The sequence below is a fragment of the Taudactylus pleione genome, unplaced genomic scaffold, assembly GCF_031769625.1.
Source record: "Taudactylus pleione unplaced genomic scaffold, aTauple2 ptg000068l, whole genome shotgun sequence".
Classification (NCBI taxonomy): Eukaryota; Metazoa; Chordata; class Amphibia; order Anura; family Myobatrachidae; genus Taudactylus; species Taudactylus pleione.
The window spans coordinates 3,124,675-3,147,027 of NW_028284470.1; the positions used below are offsets into that span (position 1 = coordinate 3,124,675).

Genomic DNA, 22,353 nt, shown 5'->3' on the forward strand with positions numbered 1-22,353 from the left:
ATTAAACCAAGCCTGGCCGAATACAAAGTGTATATAGGAAAGGTTCCATGACTGCACAACCTGAATATATATAATGGGAGGTGGTACCTGATGAGACTAATTGCAGGCACAGAAACAGACAAATCTCAGGTGCACAACTCCAAATTACTGATAAAATATAAATGCAATAACATTTTGCAATCAATAGAGGTTTCCCATTTAATGTGCTTTATTGCACACCTGAGAGAAAGGAGACGCCCTCAGTCTGGATTAGCACCCTTCCTTATTGGTTTAAAAGCATGGAGTAATGCATATGCACACTGGTATTAGGCACAATTCTAGGTAAGTCCTACAAGTTATATACTGTAGTACAACTTTGGTTCATTTTTGGGGCATGGGTCCCCCTGGATTGCTTTGGTTGATCTGTTTCAGGGCACCACATTATAACACATTTTTATTTTATAACACATTTTTACCCTTCACTGTTTGTTTATTATACATGTACTTCACTTTTTTTATTTTCATTCTTTATATGCAGCTGTGGCTGCTCTTAACTATCTCTTTTACACTGCACTTTTCTTACTATGGCGGTGCCCTGGGGTGGCTTAGCTGGGCCAGTTTGGGGGTGTCCTGCGCTCTGGATTTGAATCCTAGTATGTTAAGGACCTACCCTAAAGAGGTTACCTGGATATGGTGGGTAGACCCATAACCTTGGCCAAGATTATGCTAAAAGCCTCTATTGATTGCAACATTTTATTGCATTTACCGGTATATATTATCAGGAAATTGGAGTTGTGCACCTGAGATTTGTCTGTTTCCGAATACAAAGTGTATTGGTGTGCTGATTGGACGAATCATGGACAGTTGCAACTTTACCTGTATTCCAACATCCTGTCTCTGTGACCTGCAGAATACACTAACGGGTGCCCTGTATTTTGTTGGGTGTTTCAGGGGTTCTGTGTTTAAGGGTTGGGAAGGCTTGGGTAAAAATAAAAACATGGTTGACTGGAGTGCTTGTTTCATAAATACACACACCCCAAGAATGTGTCTTATCATAATAAGCTGGCCTCAAATGTGTTTTATTGGGCACCTAAATAAAATTAATGATTTTCAGCCTTCCTCCCTATTCATATTAATAATGGGCTTTAAAGAGCAATATTGGTCACATAGGAGAAGAATATACATACACTCCATGGAGTATTAGAGTTGGCTGTACAGTTAATATCTATTCGATAGATGTCTGCAGAATGGAGGAAAACTCCAGATGATAAATGAGCTTGCCGGTTTCCCTTGACAGCTTCCCATAGTAGTAGGTGAGTGGCGGATTAGCTGGATAGCCAATGGTCCGCATATGAATATGGTATTGTCAAAGTGCAGTGTTATGTCTGACACGTTTCATCATGGTTAAATGTGATTTCATCAGAGGAAAGTAAAACGCTTCATGCCTCACAGACACTCTTGTAGGTATTGGCTATCTTGGAGTGACTGTGCGTAGCCTGTGTTTTTCTTTAGTGTCATGCCCAGAAAATCTAACAGTTTAGTAGCTACATCCCCTGAAGCATGTAGCAGATGACATTGGCCCTGGTAAGGTTGTATGCATTTTATGTCTGTGAGAAGATGGATGTATACCACCTGCTCTTTGGGACTGATTTTGGTGCTGCAGCATTTTTCTTTAGCACCGCCTGAACTTCATTTACTTGTGTGTAGATGAATTTACTCGCATTAAGGTAAAGAAGCGTCCTCCCCATACTGTCGCGTTTCACCTACTGTGCTTATGCAGAAATCAGGCATTACTCTATGTAAATGGCTACCAGCAGAGTCAAAGTCTTAAGATCAGGCATTTAACTGCCAGTGCCAGAATTCATATGCAAGTTCCAACTGGCAGGGCATGGTGGGACTTGTAGTTCCACAAGATCAAAGGTCTCCTGATTTCTCCCAGCCAGTAGAAATTTCTGCACCCCAGCAGTTCTCAGATACTACTTTCATTTCTACAAGACCAGGGGTACCACTCAAAAATGGCCGGCTTGTGTGTTCTCGCACCCTTTCGGGTACTTTTGTCCATGCTGGCACTGTTACTTGCCACAGACCGCTTAGAGGCATTTCCCCAGATTTGTCCCAGGATAATCTACACTAAACCAGTGAGAGTCCCTGGAGATGAATTTATAGCCTCTGTAGGCTGATAGACATCGTGACTTTTACTTTCCATGTATGGTAAAGATTAGGCCGTCAGCGTGTCAGTGACAAAGTGCCTGAAAGTTCTCAACATGTAGCCAACTAAACACAAACAGTGCATCAAGTTCAACATCCATTTAGCACCCAAGGGACCCTCTAAAAGCTTTGGATGTGACCACAGTAATGATTTAGAGCTCTCCCACTGTTGTTTCTGGAATTCTGACCCGTTTTCAAATTAGACCACTAGAAGTCATTAGAATAAATGTCTTTACTAGCAAATACCTTGGATTAGGGCCATTGGCCACAAAAGATGTAAAGATGTCACTTTCCTCTCCAAATGAAACAGAGGGACAATTATAAAATAATATTTTCAATTATAATATAAGGTACGATAAGGGAAATGGGGAGAAAATATGCTATAATTATACGAACCAATCACTTATTTATTAACATTTATTTACATAGCACCAGCATATTCAATTCAGTGACAGCTAATTGCTGATTGGTTGTTGCACACCTAAGGCAAGTGGTACAATTATAGTGCATCTTCCTTATATTACCAGCTTAATAGACTAGGCTAAAATGGTTTTATAGAGAAGGCGGTGTTATGAAAGAGGGATATTGGAATTAATAAGCTTTACTATATATTAGTAGACGGCACTAAGAAAAAGTGGCACTGAGTATCCTATAAGCCGCAATGTGCGCAGACCTCAAGGATTTCCACATGCGCTAAAGAACGAAATACCGTGCATGTGCCGTATCGGGTACCTGCATACACAGGCGGAGATCGTGCATACGGATTGTTCCGTCCATCTCACGCTTTCCATGAAATGACTGTGTCTGGGCGGTAACTGATCGGCGATTTTCTGTCTCGTGTAAGTGCCATGGGAGTGTCGTTGGCGTGTAAGCTGGCTTCCTCGCTCCATCATAGCGTGCAGACGGAGATGGGACATGTGCTTCAGCCAGACTGTTTGCACCCAGCATGGGGCTGGTGTAAGTCCTGATATTAATGCTGGTGGCTGCCGCACAGAGCTTTAGTATACAAAGGTGGATTCTTACATTACCATGAACTAGTATACAGGCAGCCATGGTTGTACGGAAGAGTGTCGGACCCCGTATCGGCCTCAATCCTTTTAGAACAATATTATGTATGGTCATAATGGGCTTCCTCCTCATTGCTGTTACAGGGTGAGTCTCCCATATCCAAATATTCCGAAATACAGAATTTATTTAGCATTACTGAGATAGTGAAAGTTTTGGAGGTTCAATTTACACAAACTTTGTTTAAGGCCCCAAATTATTACCAATAAAGTATAAAATTACCTTCAGGCTGTGTGTGTATATGAAACATAAATGAATTTCATATATGCACACAAACTTTGTTTGAGCTACAAAATTATTGAAAATATTGTATAAAATTACCTACAGGCTGTGTGTATATAAAGCATAAATGCATTCTGCGTGTATATTGGGGTCCCAATCCCAAGATATCTCATTATAGTATGCAAATATTCCAAAATACAGAATATTCCGATATCCAAAATACCCCTGGTCCCAAGCATTTTGGATATGGGAGACTCAGCCTGTACCTAGAAAACTTTCCGTCTGTATTTATTGTGACCTAATACTACATTTAACTGTCATATGCTACAGTACATAATGAGCTCTTTTTATTGGTTTGCTGTTAAGCTCTGCAAACATAGCACTAAACACGAGTCTGCTGAGTAACTTAATCTTTGTTCTATATTCAGATTTATATTGATGTATTTAAAATTCCACTGTCCTTAGTCATTGCTGCGAAATTGTGCGTGACTCTTGTAACCCTGGGCATGCCCTCTTATTGTTTCATATAGCAATCACATTCTGTAGGAGTCAGGCATTTTAAGCAGATGTGCTGCACAGCCGATGGACAGATATGGCTGCAGACCTATCTGTCCATCGGCAGGTGTGTACGGGCGGTCTGCAGACCTATCTGTCCATCGGCAGGTGTGTACGGGCGGTCTGCAGACCTATCTGTCCATCGGCAGGTGTGTACGGGCGGTCTGCAGACATATCTATCCATCGGCAGGTGTGTACGGGCGGTCTGCAGACCTATCTGTCCATCGGCAGGTGTGTTCGGGCGGTCTGCAGACCTATCTGTCCATCGGCAGGTGTGTACGGGCGGTCTGCAGACATATCTATCCATCGGCAGGTGTGTACGGGCGGTCTGCAGACCGCCCGTACACACACAGCGGCAGCCGCGGTGAGGGGGGGCGTGTCAGACACAGATGATGGCCGGTCAGGGTGTATGAACGACCATCATCTGTATATATATCTGCAGCTATCTGTATAGTGTGTCCTCACCTTTACTTTGCAGCATTTTTTCCACACCTGCCTAAAACTTGCCATTCAGGCAGCATGGTGGCACAGTGATTAGCATCTCTGCCTCACAGCACGGAGGTTTTCCCCCATACTCCAAAAACATACTGGTACATTCTGGTCCGTTAATGGGTTTCTGTCAAAAACAGTTAACCCTAGTAGTGTATATACTGTACAGTATGTGTGTGAGCATGTAGAAGAGAATATAGATTGTAAGCTCCAGTGTGGCAGGGACTGATGTGAATGGCTATGTATTCTCTGTAAAGCGCTTCGTAATATACGTACGCTGTATGGGATCCGGTCAAAATATTGACGTGGACTTTAGGTCGACAAGCAACATGTCGGCACAAGAATATCAAGATTAGTTTTTTTTGCTTCTTGTTAGGTTGAGGGTTAGGCTAAAACAGTGGTCAGGGAACAGGGGTAAATTACCCCACATGGGGTAAAAATTAAAGTCCTGGGGGTAATGGACGGACAGCCGGGCGTGCATATGAATCATTCTATAATATAGCCGGGCAAGGTAAGTGTGTTTTTTTTTTTTTTTTTTTTTGAACAAGCGGCACTACAGGGGCATTATATTGGGGCACTACTACAGGGGCATTATATAGGGGCACTACTACAGGGGCATAACTATGGGGACACTACTACAGGGGCATAACTATGGGGGCACTACTACAGGGGCATTATATGGGGGCACTACTACAGGGGCACTACTATATGATTTCCTTCCTTTCAAATCAATGGGGTAACGTCGGCGTATCTAAATATATTTAGGGGTAAAATGTAAAGTTCCCTGACCCCTGGGCTAAAATAAGAGAAATTCTGGTGCATGGTAAATGTCAACATTATGAACATAACATTTTAACATGTTGACATATTGCTTGTCTACTAGAAGTCCATTTGACATTCTGACTGTCCACATTCAGAATCTGTCAACATTCAGGTGGGCGTTAATGTGCATGTATACAGGTGGCCCTAATGCCTTGCAAAGCATAGCTCTGGCAGACCTCCAGACCGGTATCCTGTAACATTGTATGAGGCTGATCATAACGTCTGTCAATGGAATAAAACACAACGTTTCTGTAACACCTTCTGGAGCCATAAAACCCTCAGTGTGTCTGCATCTAAAGCTGGCCACAGACATAGCGATCTGCACACGATGAGCCGATGTGTACGATTTCCCTTGAAACTCTCCCCGGCAGCTCTGCACACGATCTCCACACGATCTGCACACGATTTTGTGTCCAATCTTCATATGATCTCTCCTACAGTCAGACTTTCACAGTGCATCGTGTCCTAGATTGTCAGATCTGCCCTACTGCACGGCAATCATGCGATGTGCGACCAGCGGGGACGCGCATCGTGATCGTGAGTGGGGACTCGCGATTTACTGAGGCTTTGGCCATATTTTACACGATCTGTCGTTCCAATGTGTCGGAATCGGCCAGATCGGGTAAAATATCGCTATGTGTGTGGCCAGCATAAGGACACTTGTGGCAGTTCTGTTTCTGGAAAGGCAAATGGTTGGTCCTCCTGACACAGGCTGCACTAAGGGTGTCTTGAGGGAATTGCAAAGCTCCTGACATTAACCCGCCGATTGCAATTTATAGTACCAGTCTTAGAGGACAGCCAGTTAAGTAATTGCTGTAAAGGTGCCTGCACACTTGGCGATGTGCTTACGATCCGACATTGTGTCCGATTTCCCCTTGAACTTCCCCCAGCAGCTCACCGGCAGTCGTGGACACGGTTTGGTGTTAAAAACTGTCCAATGTGACAAACGATAGATCGTACCTCCTAACTATTCCAGTGCATCCTGACTGAGATTGTCAGATCTGCCCTACAACATGGAAGATCTGAAGACGCGATGTACGACCTGCAGGGACGCGCATCGGCTTCGTGATCGTGAGTGGACACTCACGATTTGGGCATATTTTACGGGAGATGGGAAGGGCGGGAACGTGTAGGCAAAGTACAGTGACAAAGTATATTTAACAATTATTGAAAAGTTGGCGCAGTGATACCCAATGATGTCGATCTAGCCGAATCCGATTTGGTTGATCGCATATTGACCCGTCCAGCTGATAGTCCTTCGGTCATTAACATTATGGCGATATTATATGAAGTCTTGGCCATCTATCAGAATCACTTAATTGACATTTCCCTTTGGGCTACTGCAGAAAATTAGATTATTAGGGGAAAACAGCAGATGTTTATTTATTTTGAAAATGTAAGTATGGTATTTATTAACAACGGTCATGAGACTATTGTCTCATATACAGTACATATGACATGTCATTCCATTATTATATTGTGTACAAATAGGGTAATGCAATGTTAGCATTTGCTACTAAGGGTTCTATGTACTAAGCCTTGTTGGGAGATAAAGTACCAACCAATTAACTCCTAACTGTCATTTTTCAAACACAGCCTGTAACATGACAGTTAGGAGCTGAATGGTTGGTATTTTATCTCTCTATACTTTATCCCATTTCAAGGCTTAGTACATAGACCCCTAAGACTTTTAAACTCCCACACTGCTTTGGGGAAGCAGTTGTGCGTCTGGCACAGATGCTACGGTTTTACAAGCGGCCGCATCTGAGCATCCGTCTGAACGTATTGCATGCACAGACTCTTTAACAGGGGGACACGGTGTACACATTATTTTGTGGCCCCCCTCCTAAGCCCAGAAAATATGGTGCGGATGCAGGGACAGCGCTAGAGTTTATCTTAAGTGGGTGGTGCCAGAACTATGGCACCGGGAGCCGCTTGGTGCAGAGTGGGAGATGCAGGGCCCACTTAAATCAGGGGCTGTGCGCACCGCACACCCAGGGCTTATAGTAAACTAGCTGAAGCACCTGGCGTTACCCGGGTTTAAATCTTCAAGTTGTTAGGTTTTATTATGTGATGTCATACAAATCCATCCAGTGGAACATGCTCCTCGGATCAATCTTCTGCCCAGCGTACACCAACGGGAGGTCCGACCGGGACCCTAACCCCCCTAAGACCTGGACAGGATCCAACTGGCCCACCTCGTGTTGGTTCCATCCCAATCTGTGCAGTGGTGTAACTTCAAGTTATTACTTTCCATTATGTGATGTCATTCAAATCCATCCAGTGGAAGGCCCAGAACAGGCTCCCCGGGTTTAAGTTTTGCCCAGCATACACCAACGGGAGGTCTGACCGGGACCTCAACCCAAGACTCAGAACAGGCTCCCCGGGTCCGAAAAGGCTCCCTGGGTCAAAGTTCTGCCTGGCACACTCCGCAGTGAGGACCGACCGGAACCCTAACTACTCCATTAGGCATCCCAGACCAATTGCCATCCCTCTATGAAGTTTTCATCCAAATCCATCCAGTGGAAGGCTCAGAACAGGCTCCCGGGTCAAAGTTCTGCCTGGCACACTCCGCAGTGAGGACCGACCGTAACCCCAACCACTCCATTAGGCATCCCAGACCCTCTATGAAGTTTTCATCCAAATCCATCCAGTGGAAGGCTCAGAACAGGCTCCCGGGTCAAAGTTCTGTCCAGAGTACACCAACGGGAGGTCCGACCAGGACCCTAACCCCCATAAAACCTATCCAGGATCCAATTGGACCACCTCGCGTTGGTTTCATCTCAATCGGTGAAGGGGTGTCTATCTGTCTGGTTATGCATTCAAACAAACAGAGCAATGAATTTTATATATACGATACAACACTGTATCCTTGTAAATGCACATTTTTCTTGTGTGTCACCTCAACATGAGCCACATTGTATGAAATGATAACTACAATAAAACATGTCTGCATATCGGTACCTCATTTCGGAAGGAAACGTGACTGCAAAAAAAGGCGGAGGGTGATGTGGCACAATTTGTGGGGGCAGCTGTGCTGGGCATTTCTCTACCTGCATTGTATGTAGAAATATAAAGAATGGATGAGCGCTAGCTATCTCTGTAAATGAGTTTATACTTGTTATGTTTGGCCATGATGTGATGTTTATTGGCTTGTATACAGTGGTGGATTTTATCCGGGGGGCTTCAGCACAGTGCCCCCCCTCACTAAGCCCCCAGTCTGTGTACTGGCAGTGGCTTCCCACTGGAAGTGTTTTTTGAAGTCTTACGCCAGACTGTCAGTCCCAATACAGGGGGCGGTGGTTTTTTATCTTGAATAGGTAGAAGCCACACTGCTTGTATGTCTAATATACTAATATGTCTTTGGTGAAAATAATCCCTTAAAAATGTGAAGAGGTGTAACTTTGCTCCATACTGGTACAGGGAGGTGAATCATTATTAGGGTAAAATTTCAGAACATCGTAGAACAGGGGTAGGCAGTAAGCAGCCCTCCAGCTGTTGTGGAACTGCACATCCCAGCATGCCCTGCCACCGCTTTGTTGTTAGGGAATGCTAAAACTGTGGCAGGGCATGCTGGGATATGTAGTTCCAAGGCTGCTGGAGTGTCGGACCTTGCCTACCCCTGTAGTAGAATACACGAAATAAATGACAGCTATAATCTGATTGGTTGCTGTGGGAAACAACTTCACTACTACTTTTTAGGAGTTTTAGTAAATCTTCCCCCTCAAGTCTTGTCTCATACTTGTAAAGGTAGCATCTTTCAGGAGATAATCGACGCATTTCATTGAATTTTAAAGGGGTGGAAGTTGGACTTAAGTGTGAAATTGACACATTTGCACTACCAGTTTGATCTGTTGTCAGGCATCATTCGTTACCCTCACCCAGCCGCACGCTGTATTATCGAGGGATAAGCTGCGAGAGCCACATGCGTGTGGCTGGTGTTAATTGAGTTATCAGAGAAGACAAACGTCACAGCAATATAATGCCTATTGCCATTTACTAAGCCTTGGATGGAGATATAATGAACGGAGATAAAGGCCTTCATTCAGAGGCGGCCGTATCGTCTACGACCGCACGGCCGCCTCGATGTTTGTCAAGTGCGCATGCGCACGAGGGAGCCGGCTCCTTCGTGCGCATGCGTGAGACCCGCTACGACCGACAACGCCGGTCGTAGCGGGTCTCTTTCCAAATGGGGTGTCGATGTTGATTGACAGCTCGCCCCGTTTGGAAGGCGGGCCGGGGGGGTGGCAGCCCAAACGGAGGCGCTCCCATGGGAACGCCTACCGTTTGGGGAAGGCCCCACTGACATCACTAGTGATGTCAGTGTGGAGAGCTTCCAGCTCTGACAGAGCCAGAAGCTCTCCGGGGCTTACGACAAGTGAGACCCTACCCTAGGGTCTCGTCGTAAGCCCCGATGGTCGCGATGGTCTCTGACCATCGCGACCATCACCCTAGCGGTCGTTAGAGCTGTGGGTGTAAACCCACAGCCTAACGGCCGAAACAGAGGCGGGCGCTCAGGATGCAAGCGGCCGCCCAGTTTCTGAGCGACCGCTTGCATCCTCCGACCGCCTCTGAATGAGGCCCAAAGTACCGGCCAGCCAGCTCCTAACTGTCATTTTTCAAACGCAGCCTGTGACATGGCGGTTAGGAGCTGCTCACTTTATCTCCATCCAAAGCTTGATAAATAGACCCCATAATCTCTCTCTCTCTATAGGGAAATACATGGCAAAGCTGAAGTATATTTATTTCACACATCTTATAAGCATTTTGATGCCGGCTGTTGGCATAGATTTCGTGCAGTGACGGCTGAGGATATTGTCCCTGACAAAGTGCAGGACAGAGCAGTTCCTTCCCTGCAGCATGAAGCTGGTAGCTGTAGCTGAAGAATGCGAGTGGGGTACGGGGATTGTGCCGGCCTCATTGTTCATATGCTGATGCCTCTCCAAAGTCTTCAATGAGGCGAACCCTCCGGAGATGTCTGTAGGGATGATGATTTTGGCTACATCAGTGGATCTTCTGGTTTGCTTTAGAAAAAGGAAGCCGTTCTTCCCACAGCTCCGCCGAAGACATTCCACATTCTTCTTTCTATTCTCCAAATAGTATGTGTAGACACAGGCCGGGGAACATTTCCATGTCAATGAAAGGGGGGAGGCCGGCCAGATCGCAGGCTGGCTCAAGTTTTATCTCCCATCTTTATCTCATTTATTTTTGTGACAATGGAGTTATTAGTTTGCTAGCATGTACTTGGCCAGTCTTCCCCCTGCACAAAGGCGCCGTAACACAGGGGTGGAAGAGTGGGGAGGGAGAAGATAAAGGGGGGGCATGGACAGTTGAGGGACATTTAATTCAAACATTTAAACAAGAAGCACTCTTTATAAAGCTTTAAACGGTATCCTAATACATTGGAACATTCTGTGTCGCTGACATATATCATTGAATAACAATTAGTCCAACGATACAAGCTACGGAAGAGGTTCCCTTCCCTGGTTTACATAATCTAGTTTGGTGACCATAATAAATGATTTCTGTTCTTGTACCATTTCTTTTGTACTCTGAACAACAGGCTCGGGAATGTGTTTTAGATTTTATTAGTTTTTTTTTTTAAAGGATCCTTTTACAGTTGAACGTTAATGTGTGACTGAGCTGTTCCTTATCGGAGCTCCGAGGATTGCGCGCTACGGCAGTTCTGCCCAGTTTGCTGAGAATGTTTGAGTGTGACCCTGAGGACCAGTAGGAAGCCACATTCTCTGTCCTTCCTCCCAAACTCTGCATGCAGTGTTCTGCAACTATACCAAGGGCCCAGAAAATATAGATTTGTACATGCATCTACTCACTTGGGTTGAGTGGCCAAAATAAAGTTTATGGTCATTTTAAGTTAGAGTTATGGTGGCGTTTTCTCTTACAGTATTTTCAGGAATGAGAAAAATAAAAGCGAGTCTTTAAGATGGGTAAAGCTCTGAATACAAATGTCAGGCTGCAAATTTACTGCGGGTACACACTAGACCAGGGGTGGGCAATAAGCAGCCCTCCAGCTGTTGCTGAACTACACATCCCAGCATGCCAGGCAACAGTTTTAGCATGGCCAAATAGGAAAACTGTGGCAGGGCATGCTGGGATTGTAGTTCTACAACAGCTGGGGGGCCAACCCTACACTAGACGATGTGTGTACCCAGTGGCGGCAGATGCAAAGGCACAATATATCGGCGCTCTGTACACACTGCACGTCCCCCCGCCGCATCGAGAAGCATGGTGTCGGCTGCTGGATCTTCAGATTGGCCGGGCCTGCAGGCAGATCTGAAGATATGGCAAACAACGCATGGGAGGGCGCAGTAGTGCGTATGCTGTGATTTGTCGTTCAGACTCGCTTTAAAACAACAAATCATTCGGTATATGTGTACCCAGCTTTAGTCTAAATCAGAACCTATATACATAGGCGTATCTATAATTGGTGCAAGGTCCCTGCACCCATACCTCATGCTTACTTCTCCACAGAAACTGCCATTTTCCCAAAGAGAAGAAATCACTAGGAAAGTGGCATGGCCACCATGTTCCTGGAGACCTGTGCATACGCAATAGTCTCTGGCATGGCACGAGAGTATTCGGCAACTGTGTTGGGAAGAGAGGGGGACCCACACGAAGACTAGACATGGGCCTCCTACTCTCTTATGTCACCCCTGCCTATAAAAATTGAATGCAAGGAGAGATGGAAGGAGTATGAGGGGCAGTATGGGGAAGGCGATAGGCGAGGGGCAGTATGGGGAAGGTGATAGGAGAGGGGCAGTATGGAGAAGGCGATAGGCGAGGGACAGTATGGGGAAGACGATAGGCGAGGGGCAGTATGGGGAAGGCGATAGGCGAGGGGCAGTATTGGGAAGGCGATAGGCGAGGGGCAGTATGGAGAAGGCGATAGGCGAGGGGCAGTATGGGGAAGGCGATAGGAGAAGGGCAGTACGGGGAAGGAGATAGGAGAGGGCCAGTAAGGGGAAGGAGACAGGAGAGGGGCAGTATGGGAAGGAGACAGAAGAGGGCCAGTATGGGGAAGGAGATAGGAGAGGAGCAGTATGGGGAAGGTGATAAGATAGGGTAGTATGGGAAGGAGATAGGAGAGGGGCAGTATGGGGAAGGAGATAGGAGAGGGCCAGTAAGGGGAAGGAGACAGGAGAGGGGCAGTATGGGAAGGAGACAGAAGAGGGCCAGTATGGGGAAGGAGATAGGAGAGGGGCAGTATGGGGAAGGCGATAAGATAGGGTAGTATGGGAAGGAGATAGGAGAGGGGCAGTATGGGGAAGGCGATAAGATAGGGGTAGTATGGGAAGGAGATAGGAGAGAGGCATTATGGGGAAGGCGATAAGATAGGGTAGTATGGGAAGGAGATAGGAGAGGGGCAGTATGGGGAAGGCGATAAGATAGGGGTAGTATGGGAAGGAGATAGGAGAGAGGCATTATGGGGAAGGTGATAAGATAGGGTAGTATGGGAAGGAGATAGGAGAGGGGCAGTATGGGGAAGGCGATAAGTTAGGGGTAGTATGGGAAGGAGATAGCAGAGGGGCAGTATGGGAAGGCGATAAGATAGGGGTAGTATGGGAAGGAGATAGGAGAGGGGCAGTATGGGGAAGGCGATAAGATAGGGGTAGTATGGGAAGGAGATAGGAGAGAGGCATTATGGGGAAGGCGATAAGTTAGGGGCAGTATGGGAAGGAGATAGGAGAGGGGCAGTATGGGAAGGCGATAAGATAGGGGTAGTATGGGAAGGAGATAGGAGAGGGGCAGTATGGGAAGGCGATAAGTTAGGGTAGTATGGGAAGGAGATAGAGGTATGATAGTACAGTGAATGGAAATGGGAGGAAAACTTAATCCATCTCTCTTGTGAAATTCTAGTAGTGAGGAACAATGCGTTTCACTTTCATGCACTGTTATACAGCAGACGCTTGAAATACAAAATAGTTTCGGCAGCCAGAGATAAATATAATACCTCTGCTGCATAGGAAAAGTCTCTAGGCGGGAAGAGAGTCTGCAGTTACCATGCTGTGCTGTGAATGTGCAAATACATTGATATAATAAACAAGCAATTGTACTTTACAGGCCCGGCCAAAACATGTCATATACACAGTATGTTTAGTACTGCGCTGCCAATGGTAATAAACGTAATGAAAGAAATATATTACAGCTGCGTGTCAATCTCAACGAGTATCTAATGGATAATCTATGGACTGAATGTTAAAAAGTTGGCGACATCGCTTAGTACCCCATGAAAGGCTTTGGTACAGTCACCATTTGCCTGCCCAAGACAAATCGCCAGTGCATGCACAGTAGTTAGTGCAGTAACCGGTTTAGTAAATAGCTTTTAATTTAAACCGTTATATAACCTCTTTTTTCCGATTATACCTCTTAGGGCAATAGTTCCCAAACTGGGTGCTGTGGCACTCTGGGGTGCAGCTGGGCAAATCAAATTATTCGTAGTCCATGTGATGAGCAAAACCAGTGCTGGTGGCTGCCCATCATAAAATTTGTCGACCAACAAAAGCGCCACCCTGTCCACCACCACATAACTGAGCCCATGGGTGACCGTTAAACACAATTTATTTATTTCAATAAGTTTTGCTGAATTAAGAAACGTTTGACCTGGGGATGCCGCAAAAAAATGCTGATACTCTAGATCGTGATTCAAGAAAGTTTTGGAACCACCGTCTCCGGGGGCTAATGCAGAGAGAGTACTATGACCGCTGTCTGAGTGCAAATTGCATTGGGTGAACGCGTATTCGCCCATGCTGATTTACGTCTTATTGCCTTTGCGTCAGGGACTGTTTGACAGATGGCAAGTAAAGTAAGGCCATGTTCTCGCAAATTACAAACGCATCAGAGATGGAAACATGCCTGCAACAGATGGGGTGAAGGGGTACTTGGCAAATACTAGATGATAGTGGTGGCTGTTGTTGGATACAGCTGATCGCCACTGATTGGCTCCTCGCAAATGCCCCACTGATGCTGATTGGCGCTCCCTTTCTACTTCAGGGTCCATAGGGTATCCACAGGATACCTTGGGGTATAGGTGTGACGTCACCAAAGAGTTAAGCTTTCAGCCTCCCAGGATGCACTAGGTCCCCCTCCTATACCCCGCCCCCGAGCCAAGGCATCTTAGTTTCGTTTGGTGCCCGGCCGGAGTCGGAGGCACCTGCTAGAGGGGGGGCTTAGAAGAGCCCCTGAAGCTTTTTCTTCATGCAGCTGTGGCTGCACATCTGGATGAACAGCATGGACAGTCAGTCCTGACGTCCATGCTGTCTTCCCTACACCCCGCCGGTACCAGAACGCCGGTACTGATCCGGGGATGCTGGTGGACATCTGGGGTCACAACTAGCGGTGACCCAAGATGTTCCGGACCATGGCCGGATTCAAGGGGGACAGAGGTAAGCAGCGGGGTCCCGCGGGGGGTCCCCGCTGATCACATGGTCCTAAGTCCCCAGGCAGGGAGCTCCCTGGGGACTGGCTGCAGCGTGGAGCCAGGCGACCAACCTGCGCTTCCACTACCCCCTGGGACAGCGGACCGCAGCAGAGCGGTAGCGCTGCGGCGTCCCAGGGGTTAAATGCATGGCAGGGGAGAGCGCCTTCCCTGTCTCACAGCCGGCGCCTCCCCCGCTGCACACAGCCCTCTCTGCACTGTGCTGACTGGCCCTGTGTCAGCGCTCCTCCCCCAGGCCAGCCTTCTCTCTGCTCCTCGGTGGCCATCTTTTCTGAAGCATGGTGAACGCTGCTGGAAGCCTGCATTGGAAGCATCATGGTCTGGGTCCCCCCGCATACCTCTCCTCCGCTGTGGTCAGGTCTGTGTATGCAGCGCTGTGTCCTACCAGGCCCTGTGTCTGTGTAGTTGAGTGATCAGCGCTGTTAGTGCAGGAATTGTTTTTTCTCTGCATTGTATGTGACTGTGCTAGCGCTGCTGCCTGTAACTTTTTTTCTAAACTGTCAGCTTTATACTGTCCCTGTTTTTTCTGCTAAGCCCTTGCGGTGCGGTGCTGCGGGGTGGTCTCTCGCCTCTTAAATATATAATTGGTGAGAGGGGTCACATACGTGGTGCCATCATGTCTGAAAGTGATTTTCCCCTCCGGCTACAGTGTACTACGTGTAAAGTACCGTTAGCGGAGGGGGAGGGTAGCGCGGAGGGCCTCTGCCGGCAGTGTTTGTCTATGGCGCGGCCTCTTACGGTTACTGCACCGGTACAGGAGCCGCCCTGGGCTTGTTTCGCTCAAGCGCTTACAGATACAGATATAGTGGGCCAGTTAGCTCCGCAGCCCGCGTTTACACCGATGGGTTTGTCCCAGCAGTCAGTGGTGTCGTCACCCATGCAGGGTTTCCCATGACAATTGGTGGTACCCCACAGTCTCCCTATTTCCCCGCTCCCAGTTTCTCAGGAGCCAGCGTGGGTTAACTCCCTGACGAGTTCTGTACAGCACTTGTCGGATGTGTTGCAAGGGGAGTCTGTGATGCGGCCGCATAAACGGCCAGTGGCGTCTCTGTCGGCTCCTTATGAGAATGACGAGGGGACGTCTGATGATGGGGAGATTCTGGATCCTTACGATCAGGAACCTCTCCATGCTAAGGACGCTGATGCTAAGTCCAAAGTATATATTCCTGGACTTATTCGGGCGGTCCGCACAGCCTTGGTGATTGAGGACGAAGTTCCCCCAACGGCTAAATCTAAGTATGCCTTTTTCAAAGATGTGAAGGGCGATGCCACAGTCTTTCCTCTTTCGGGTCAGTTGGTGGACCATTTAGAGGAGGCGTGGAAACAGCCTGGCAAAAGATACCAGCCGCAGAGACGCCTGGCGGTGGCTTATCCGTTCGCGGATAATTATTTTGCAAAGTGGGAATCCCCTCCACAGGTGGATTCTCACGTGACCCGTCTTGTCCGTAGTGCCACATTGCCGATGCCATCCATGTCCGCAAGGTGGAGATCTGCCTGAAGTCCGCTTATTCCCTTGCGGGGGGGGCAGCACGGCCGGCTATGGCCATTTGCTGGGTTGCCAGAGCGATGGAGCGCTGGGCGGATTCATTAGAGGCTTCTTTTGATTCCGACTGTCCGGCCGAACAGGCGGAGTTGATTGGCAATCTCCGTGATTCGGCCACCTACATCAACGAGGCGGCCCTAGACATTAGTACTCTGGTGTCTAGGATTTCTTCAGCAGCGGTAGCTGCTCGTCGCACCTTGTGGCTGCGATCCTGGAAGGCGGACGCAGATTGCAAAAAGGGTCTGGAGGCGTTGCCGTTTACCGGAGAAGTTCTCTTCGGTCCGGATCTGGATAAGATTGTGGCCACGCTGGCGGCAGCCAAATCGGCTTGTCTCCAGTCGGCCGCTGCTCCTTCTGGTTCTGGACCATCGTCCTTTCGGTCATGTAGGGCCCAGGGCAGGCCCAAACCACAGTCGTTTTCCTCGACAGGCTGGCCCTAAGAAATCGGTCAAGCCCCGGAAGCAGGCATGGAGTACCAGACGTCCGGCCCACAAGCAAGATGACAAGCCTGCGGCCTGACGGTCCGGGCCTCCCTTTGGGGGATCCCACGGTGGGAGGCCACCTGCTGCAGTTCGCCCAGTGTTGGTCGACCACTACGACAGACACTTGGGTTCTGGAGGTGGTCTCCCACGGGTACGCCCTCTCCTTCCGGCACAGACCCCCGGCTCGATTCTTCACCACGGGTCTACCATCAGACCGGAACAAGGCTACGGAGCTGCGGAAGGTATTGCACACTATGCTCCAGGCTGGAGTTATAGTGCCTGTTCCATTCTCCCAGAGTGGCCAGGGTTTCTATTCAAACCTTTTTTTGGTACAGAAACCCAATGGGTCGTATCGTCCGATTCTCAACCTCAAAGCACTCAACAGGTCTTTGCGGGTACCGAAGTTTCGGATGGAGACCCGACGGTCCATCATTCTGGCGCTGGAACCTGGGGACTACATGGTGTCATTGGACATACAGGACGCTTACCTGCATGTCCCTATTCTTTTGCGCCATCAACAGTTCCTCAGGTTTGCAATCCGCAGCGACCACTTCCAGTTTCGGGCGTTACCTTTTGGCCTGGCAACAGCACCACGGGTTTTCACCAAGGTGATGGGGGTCAATGGCGGCTTCTCTGCGGCTGCAGGGAGTCCGCATGTTGCCGTACTTGGACGACCTGTTATTGGTGGCAGGATCTCCAGAGCTCCTGTTACGCCACTTGGACCTGACCATTGCACTGCTGCAACGGCACGGCTGGCTAATCAACTGGCAGAAGTCCACTCTAATCCCATCTCGGAGGATTCTGCATCTTGGAGCCTTATTGGACTCGGGACAGCAAAGGATCTTCGTGACGGAGGACAAGATCTCTGCTTTACAGTCAAGGGTGCGCAGTTGTCTGCACAGCCGCCGGGTGTCCCTACACTCGGCGTTGAGGTTACTGGGCTCCATGGTGTCGGTGTTCGACATGGTGGAATACGCCCAGTTTCACTCCAGACCTCTGCAGCACCTGATCCTGTCCAAGTGGAACGGGCTGCCTCAGTCTCTGAAGTCCCAGACGATTGTGCTCACCCCGGAGGTTCGCCTGTCCCTTGCTTGGTGGTTACAGATGACCCACCTCAACAAGGGACGTCCGTTCTGGGTTCCAAATTGGGTCCCGTTGACAACGGACGCCAGTCTTCGGGGCTGGGGAGCGGTTTTGGGTCCACACTTGTTCCAGGGCAGGTGGACGCCGACAGAAGCGGAGCTTCCCATAAATATCTTGGAAATCCGTGCGGTCTTCAATGCTCTCCAGCAGGCACATCGGTTTCTCCAGGGTCACCCGGTACAGGTCCAGTCGGACAACGCTACCACCGTGGCCTACATAAACAGGCAAGGAGGAACCCGCAGTCGGGCGGCTCTCGTAGAGGTCTCTCGGATCCTGGTTTGGGCGGAGCGCAATCTTCCGGCCATATCAGCGGTCTTCTTCCCGGGAGTGCTAAATTGGGAGGCGGACTTTCTAAGTCGCCAGGACGTTCATCCGGGGGAATGGTCCCTGCACCCGGACGTTTTTCAACTGCTGGTGGACAGGTGGGGTCTTCCAGAGATCGACCTCATGGCGTCCCGGCACAACAACAAGTTGCCGGTGTACGGGTCTCGCACAAGAGACGAAGGGGCGTCTCTGGTGGATGCTCTGTCCGTCCGGTGGACGTTCCGGTTCGCATACCTGTTCCCTCCGGTCTCCCTTCTTCCACGGGTAATCCGGAAATTCAAACAGGAAGGAGGGACGCTCCTGTTGATAGCTCCCGCGTGGCCCAGACGGCACTGGTTCTCAGACCTTCAGGGTCTGTCCCCGTGGACAGTCCTCTGCGGTTGCCGCTACGACCGGACCTTCTGTCTCAGGGTCCTTGTCTTCACCCGGACCTGACTCGGCTGTCTTTGACGGCGTGGCTGTTGAGACGGCCATGCTGAGGTCCCGGGGGTTTTCCAGCTCTGTGGTGCGTACCATGTTGCGAGCTCGGAAACTGTCTTCCGCGAGGATATACCATCGCGTGTGGCATACGTTCTTCCAGTAGTGTCGACCGAGAGGTTATGCACCGCGGGAGTTTCGTCTGTCTCGGATTCTCGCCTTCCTACAAGCGGGACTAGATCATGGGCTTCGCCTTGCTTCTTTGAAGGTACAGGTTTCGGCCCTGTCTGTTTGGTTTCACCGTAGGATTGCTACATTCCCGGATGTGCGCACCTTTATGCAAGGTGTTGTCCGCATTCAGCCGCCCTTTGTTCCACCTGTGGCGCCTTGGGATTTGGCTGTGGTCCTGAGGGCTCTCCAAGGACCGCCGTTTGAACCACTGGGCTCAGTACAGCTAAGACTGTTTTCCTTCTGGCTATTGCTTCGGCCAGACGTGTTTCTGAGTTAGGGGCTCTTTCTTGTAGACCCCCTTTCTTGGTTTTTCATGGGAACAGGGCAGTGCTCCGCATTCGGCCCGAGTTTCTTCCCAAAGTTGTTTCCCAGTTTCATGTTAACGAGGAAATCGTTGTTCCGGCCTTTAACTCACCGGGTCTTTCCGTGGGTGAGGCCTCTTTGGATGTTGTGCGGGCCTTAAGGACTTATGTTGACCGCACTTCTTCGTTTAGGAAGTCGGACGCTTTGTTTGTCCTCTATGGCATCCGTAAAAAGGGTTGGCCTGCTTCAAAGCAAACTTTGGCAGCCTGGATCCGTATGGCTATTTCTGAAGCTTATCTTCATGAAGGCCTGCCGGTTCCTCCTTCTGTGAAGGCTCATTCCACTAGGTCTGTGGGTCCTTCGTGGGCAACTCGACGTGGTGCCTCTGCAGTCCAGATCTGCAAGGCTGCTACGTGGTCCTCTGTCCATACCTTCGTGAGGTATTACAGGTTTGACACCTTCGCCTCTCAGGATGCTTCCTTCGGGCGGCGGATTCTCCTTTCTGCACAGGAGCGTCCCCACCCTTAAAGGATACTGCTTTGGGACATCCCCAAGGTATCCTGTGGATACCCTATGGACCCTGAAGTAGAAAATATGAGATATGGTAAGAACTTACCCTTGTTATCTCTATTTCTACGAAGTCCATAGGGTTCCACAGGACTCCCGCCCTGTCGCACCTGTGCTGCAGATGGGTTTTGCTCTGGTCACCGGTTTTCCGTCTCCCTCTGGTGAGAATGTGATTCTTGTATGTGTCCAGATCTTTGTTCTCTCTCTTCCTTCTCCTCCTCCGGCCTATGGCTTGGTAACTAACTGAGATGCCTTGGCTCGGGGGCGGGGTATAGGAGGGGGACCTAGTGCATCCTGGGAGGCTGAAAGCTTAACTCTTTGGTGCCCGATGACTGACGTCACACCTATACCCCAAGGTATCCTGTGGAACCCTATGGACTTCGTAGAAATAGAGATAACAAGGGTAAGTTCTTACCATATCTCATATTTTTTTTCCCTGGCACAGAACATACATCTGTGGGATTTTGTGATCGTATTTCAGAATGTTTTTTCTATCCTATCTATCTTAGCTATCTTATCTATGTTATATATGTTATCTATCTTATCTGTCTTATCTAACTTATCTATCTCTCTCATATCTATCTCATATCTATCTATCTTATCTAACCTATCTATCTATCTATCTCTCTCATATCTATCTCATATCTATCTATCTTATCTGTCTTATCTAACTTATCTATCTATCTATCTCTCTCATATCTATCAAACATATAGGGCCTGATTCAGAGCCGTTCGCTATTTGCGGTCGTTCGTTCAAAAACAAGTGGTGGCTATTCAAATGATCCGTTCGCAAATTGCAGTCTGTTCACACCTCTAAGTCTGAACGAGCGAGCAAAACATACGCTTGTTTATTTGTTAAAAACGCCCCCTGGCCGCTCACACCATACGTCATGTCCGCTATTTATTAGATTAATCGAGTACATCGACCAGCGTATGAACTGCTCGCTATTCTTGTGGTTGGTTTTTGCTACCACAATCTTGCGAGCAGTTCTGGCTATAAAATAACCCAGTGACGTGGTCAATGACGCTGCAGTATTAATTATGCACACCCATAAAACGCCCGTTTTGACCTTTAAGCACGCCTGCGTTCTGATCTCCACTCCCCGTTTTCAAGCACCTTCCCCTGTTACCACCCACATACGCCTCATTCTGTCACTCAAAATAGCAGGCATTCGCTATATTGCGAGCACATGAATTTCGGCCGCACTGACTGATTCGCGCATGCGTATAACGATCCGTACGCATGCGCAGATGTGCGAACATCGCTCGGAACGAGCGTACTGCCGCTAGCGAGTGGCTCTGAATGAGGGCCATTGTTGTGTACACAAGATAGAGGATGGGTGTTTCTGCTGTATTAGACAGACAGGTTTTGGCAATTATACTTCTACCCATTAGCAAATGTGTTTCTGTCACATAAGGGACAGGTAGATGTACTAAGCCCTGGAGAGAGATTAAGTGCCAACCAATCAGCTCCTAACTGTCATTTTTCAAACAGCCTATAACATGGCAGTTAGGAGCTGATCGGCTGGTACTTTCTCTCTCCCTCCAAGAAGTAGTATATATACCCCATGGCTTGAAAACACTGGCACAACCTGGATGTAAAGGTCTGTGACCTGTAAGTGAGCGTCTATTCAGCATTGTGGAGAGGAAATAATCTTGCTTGCGGCTAGAACTTGGCATGTGAGATAAATATACAACAATTTGGGCTCGATTCAATAGCCCGCGATGTAAATAGCGCCGGGAGATAGCTCCCGGAGCTATTCAATTGTGCACGGTGTTTAGTCGGAGACTGCCCGTTCTTGTGACTAAACACCCTGTTTAAGGCGCGAGAATGGGCATTCCCCGGCCTAACTTCCCGGCGCGATGCTGTTTTCCCGGCGCTAAGGGCAGAAAACAGCCTCGCCCTGGACTTTTGTCAGATTTCTGCTTGCATCCCCGGAGGGGTGTGAGAAGAAATCCTTAGTCGGGGTTAGCTGCGCGTGTATTGAATAGCTCCGGGAGCTGATTCCCGGAGCTATTCACTTCGCGCAGAATAGAATCGAGCCCTTGGTGTGCGTTTATTTTTTCCAATGTTACTTACATCCATTTTGAGCCTTGCTCTGCATTAGCCTCTATATGGGGTGATTTTTCACACGATTTGGCCATTTCCGACTGATCATAACGACCAATCATGTGAAAAATAAGGTTTTCATAGACTATTCCGATGCGATGCGCGTCCCCGGCGTCGTGGATCGGCATTGTAGATCAGATGGAAAAACCATTTGATCTACGATCCGTCATGCTGTAAATAGGTAAATGAAGCATCTTGTAAGATGCATCGAATACCATTTACAGCATGCTGCGATGCATCGGACGAAACTTGAAAACGTAACAAGGTGTCGTACGTTTTCAAATCGTCCCGTGTATGGGGGCCTTAAGTGTATATCTAGAGAATAATTAGACATAGGTTAGAAGCTTTTGGTTTTTGTTTTGTATGCACATTTAAAATAAAAAAAAGGAAATCTGATTTGAGTTCTAGGGAGAGATGTGTCAAACCTCATGAAGTA

The 22,353-nt window shown here is 48.4% G+C and overlaps 1 protein-coding gene across 2 annotated transcripts in view; it reads left to right on the top strand.

Annotated features, from left to right (window-relative positions):
* The window catches only part of RAI14 (retinoic acid induced 14), a 181,230-nt gene that overhangs the window by 23,788 nt on the left and 135,089 nt on the right, over positions 1 to 22,353 (top strand). The window lies entirely within an intron of this gene.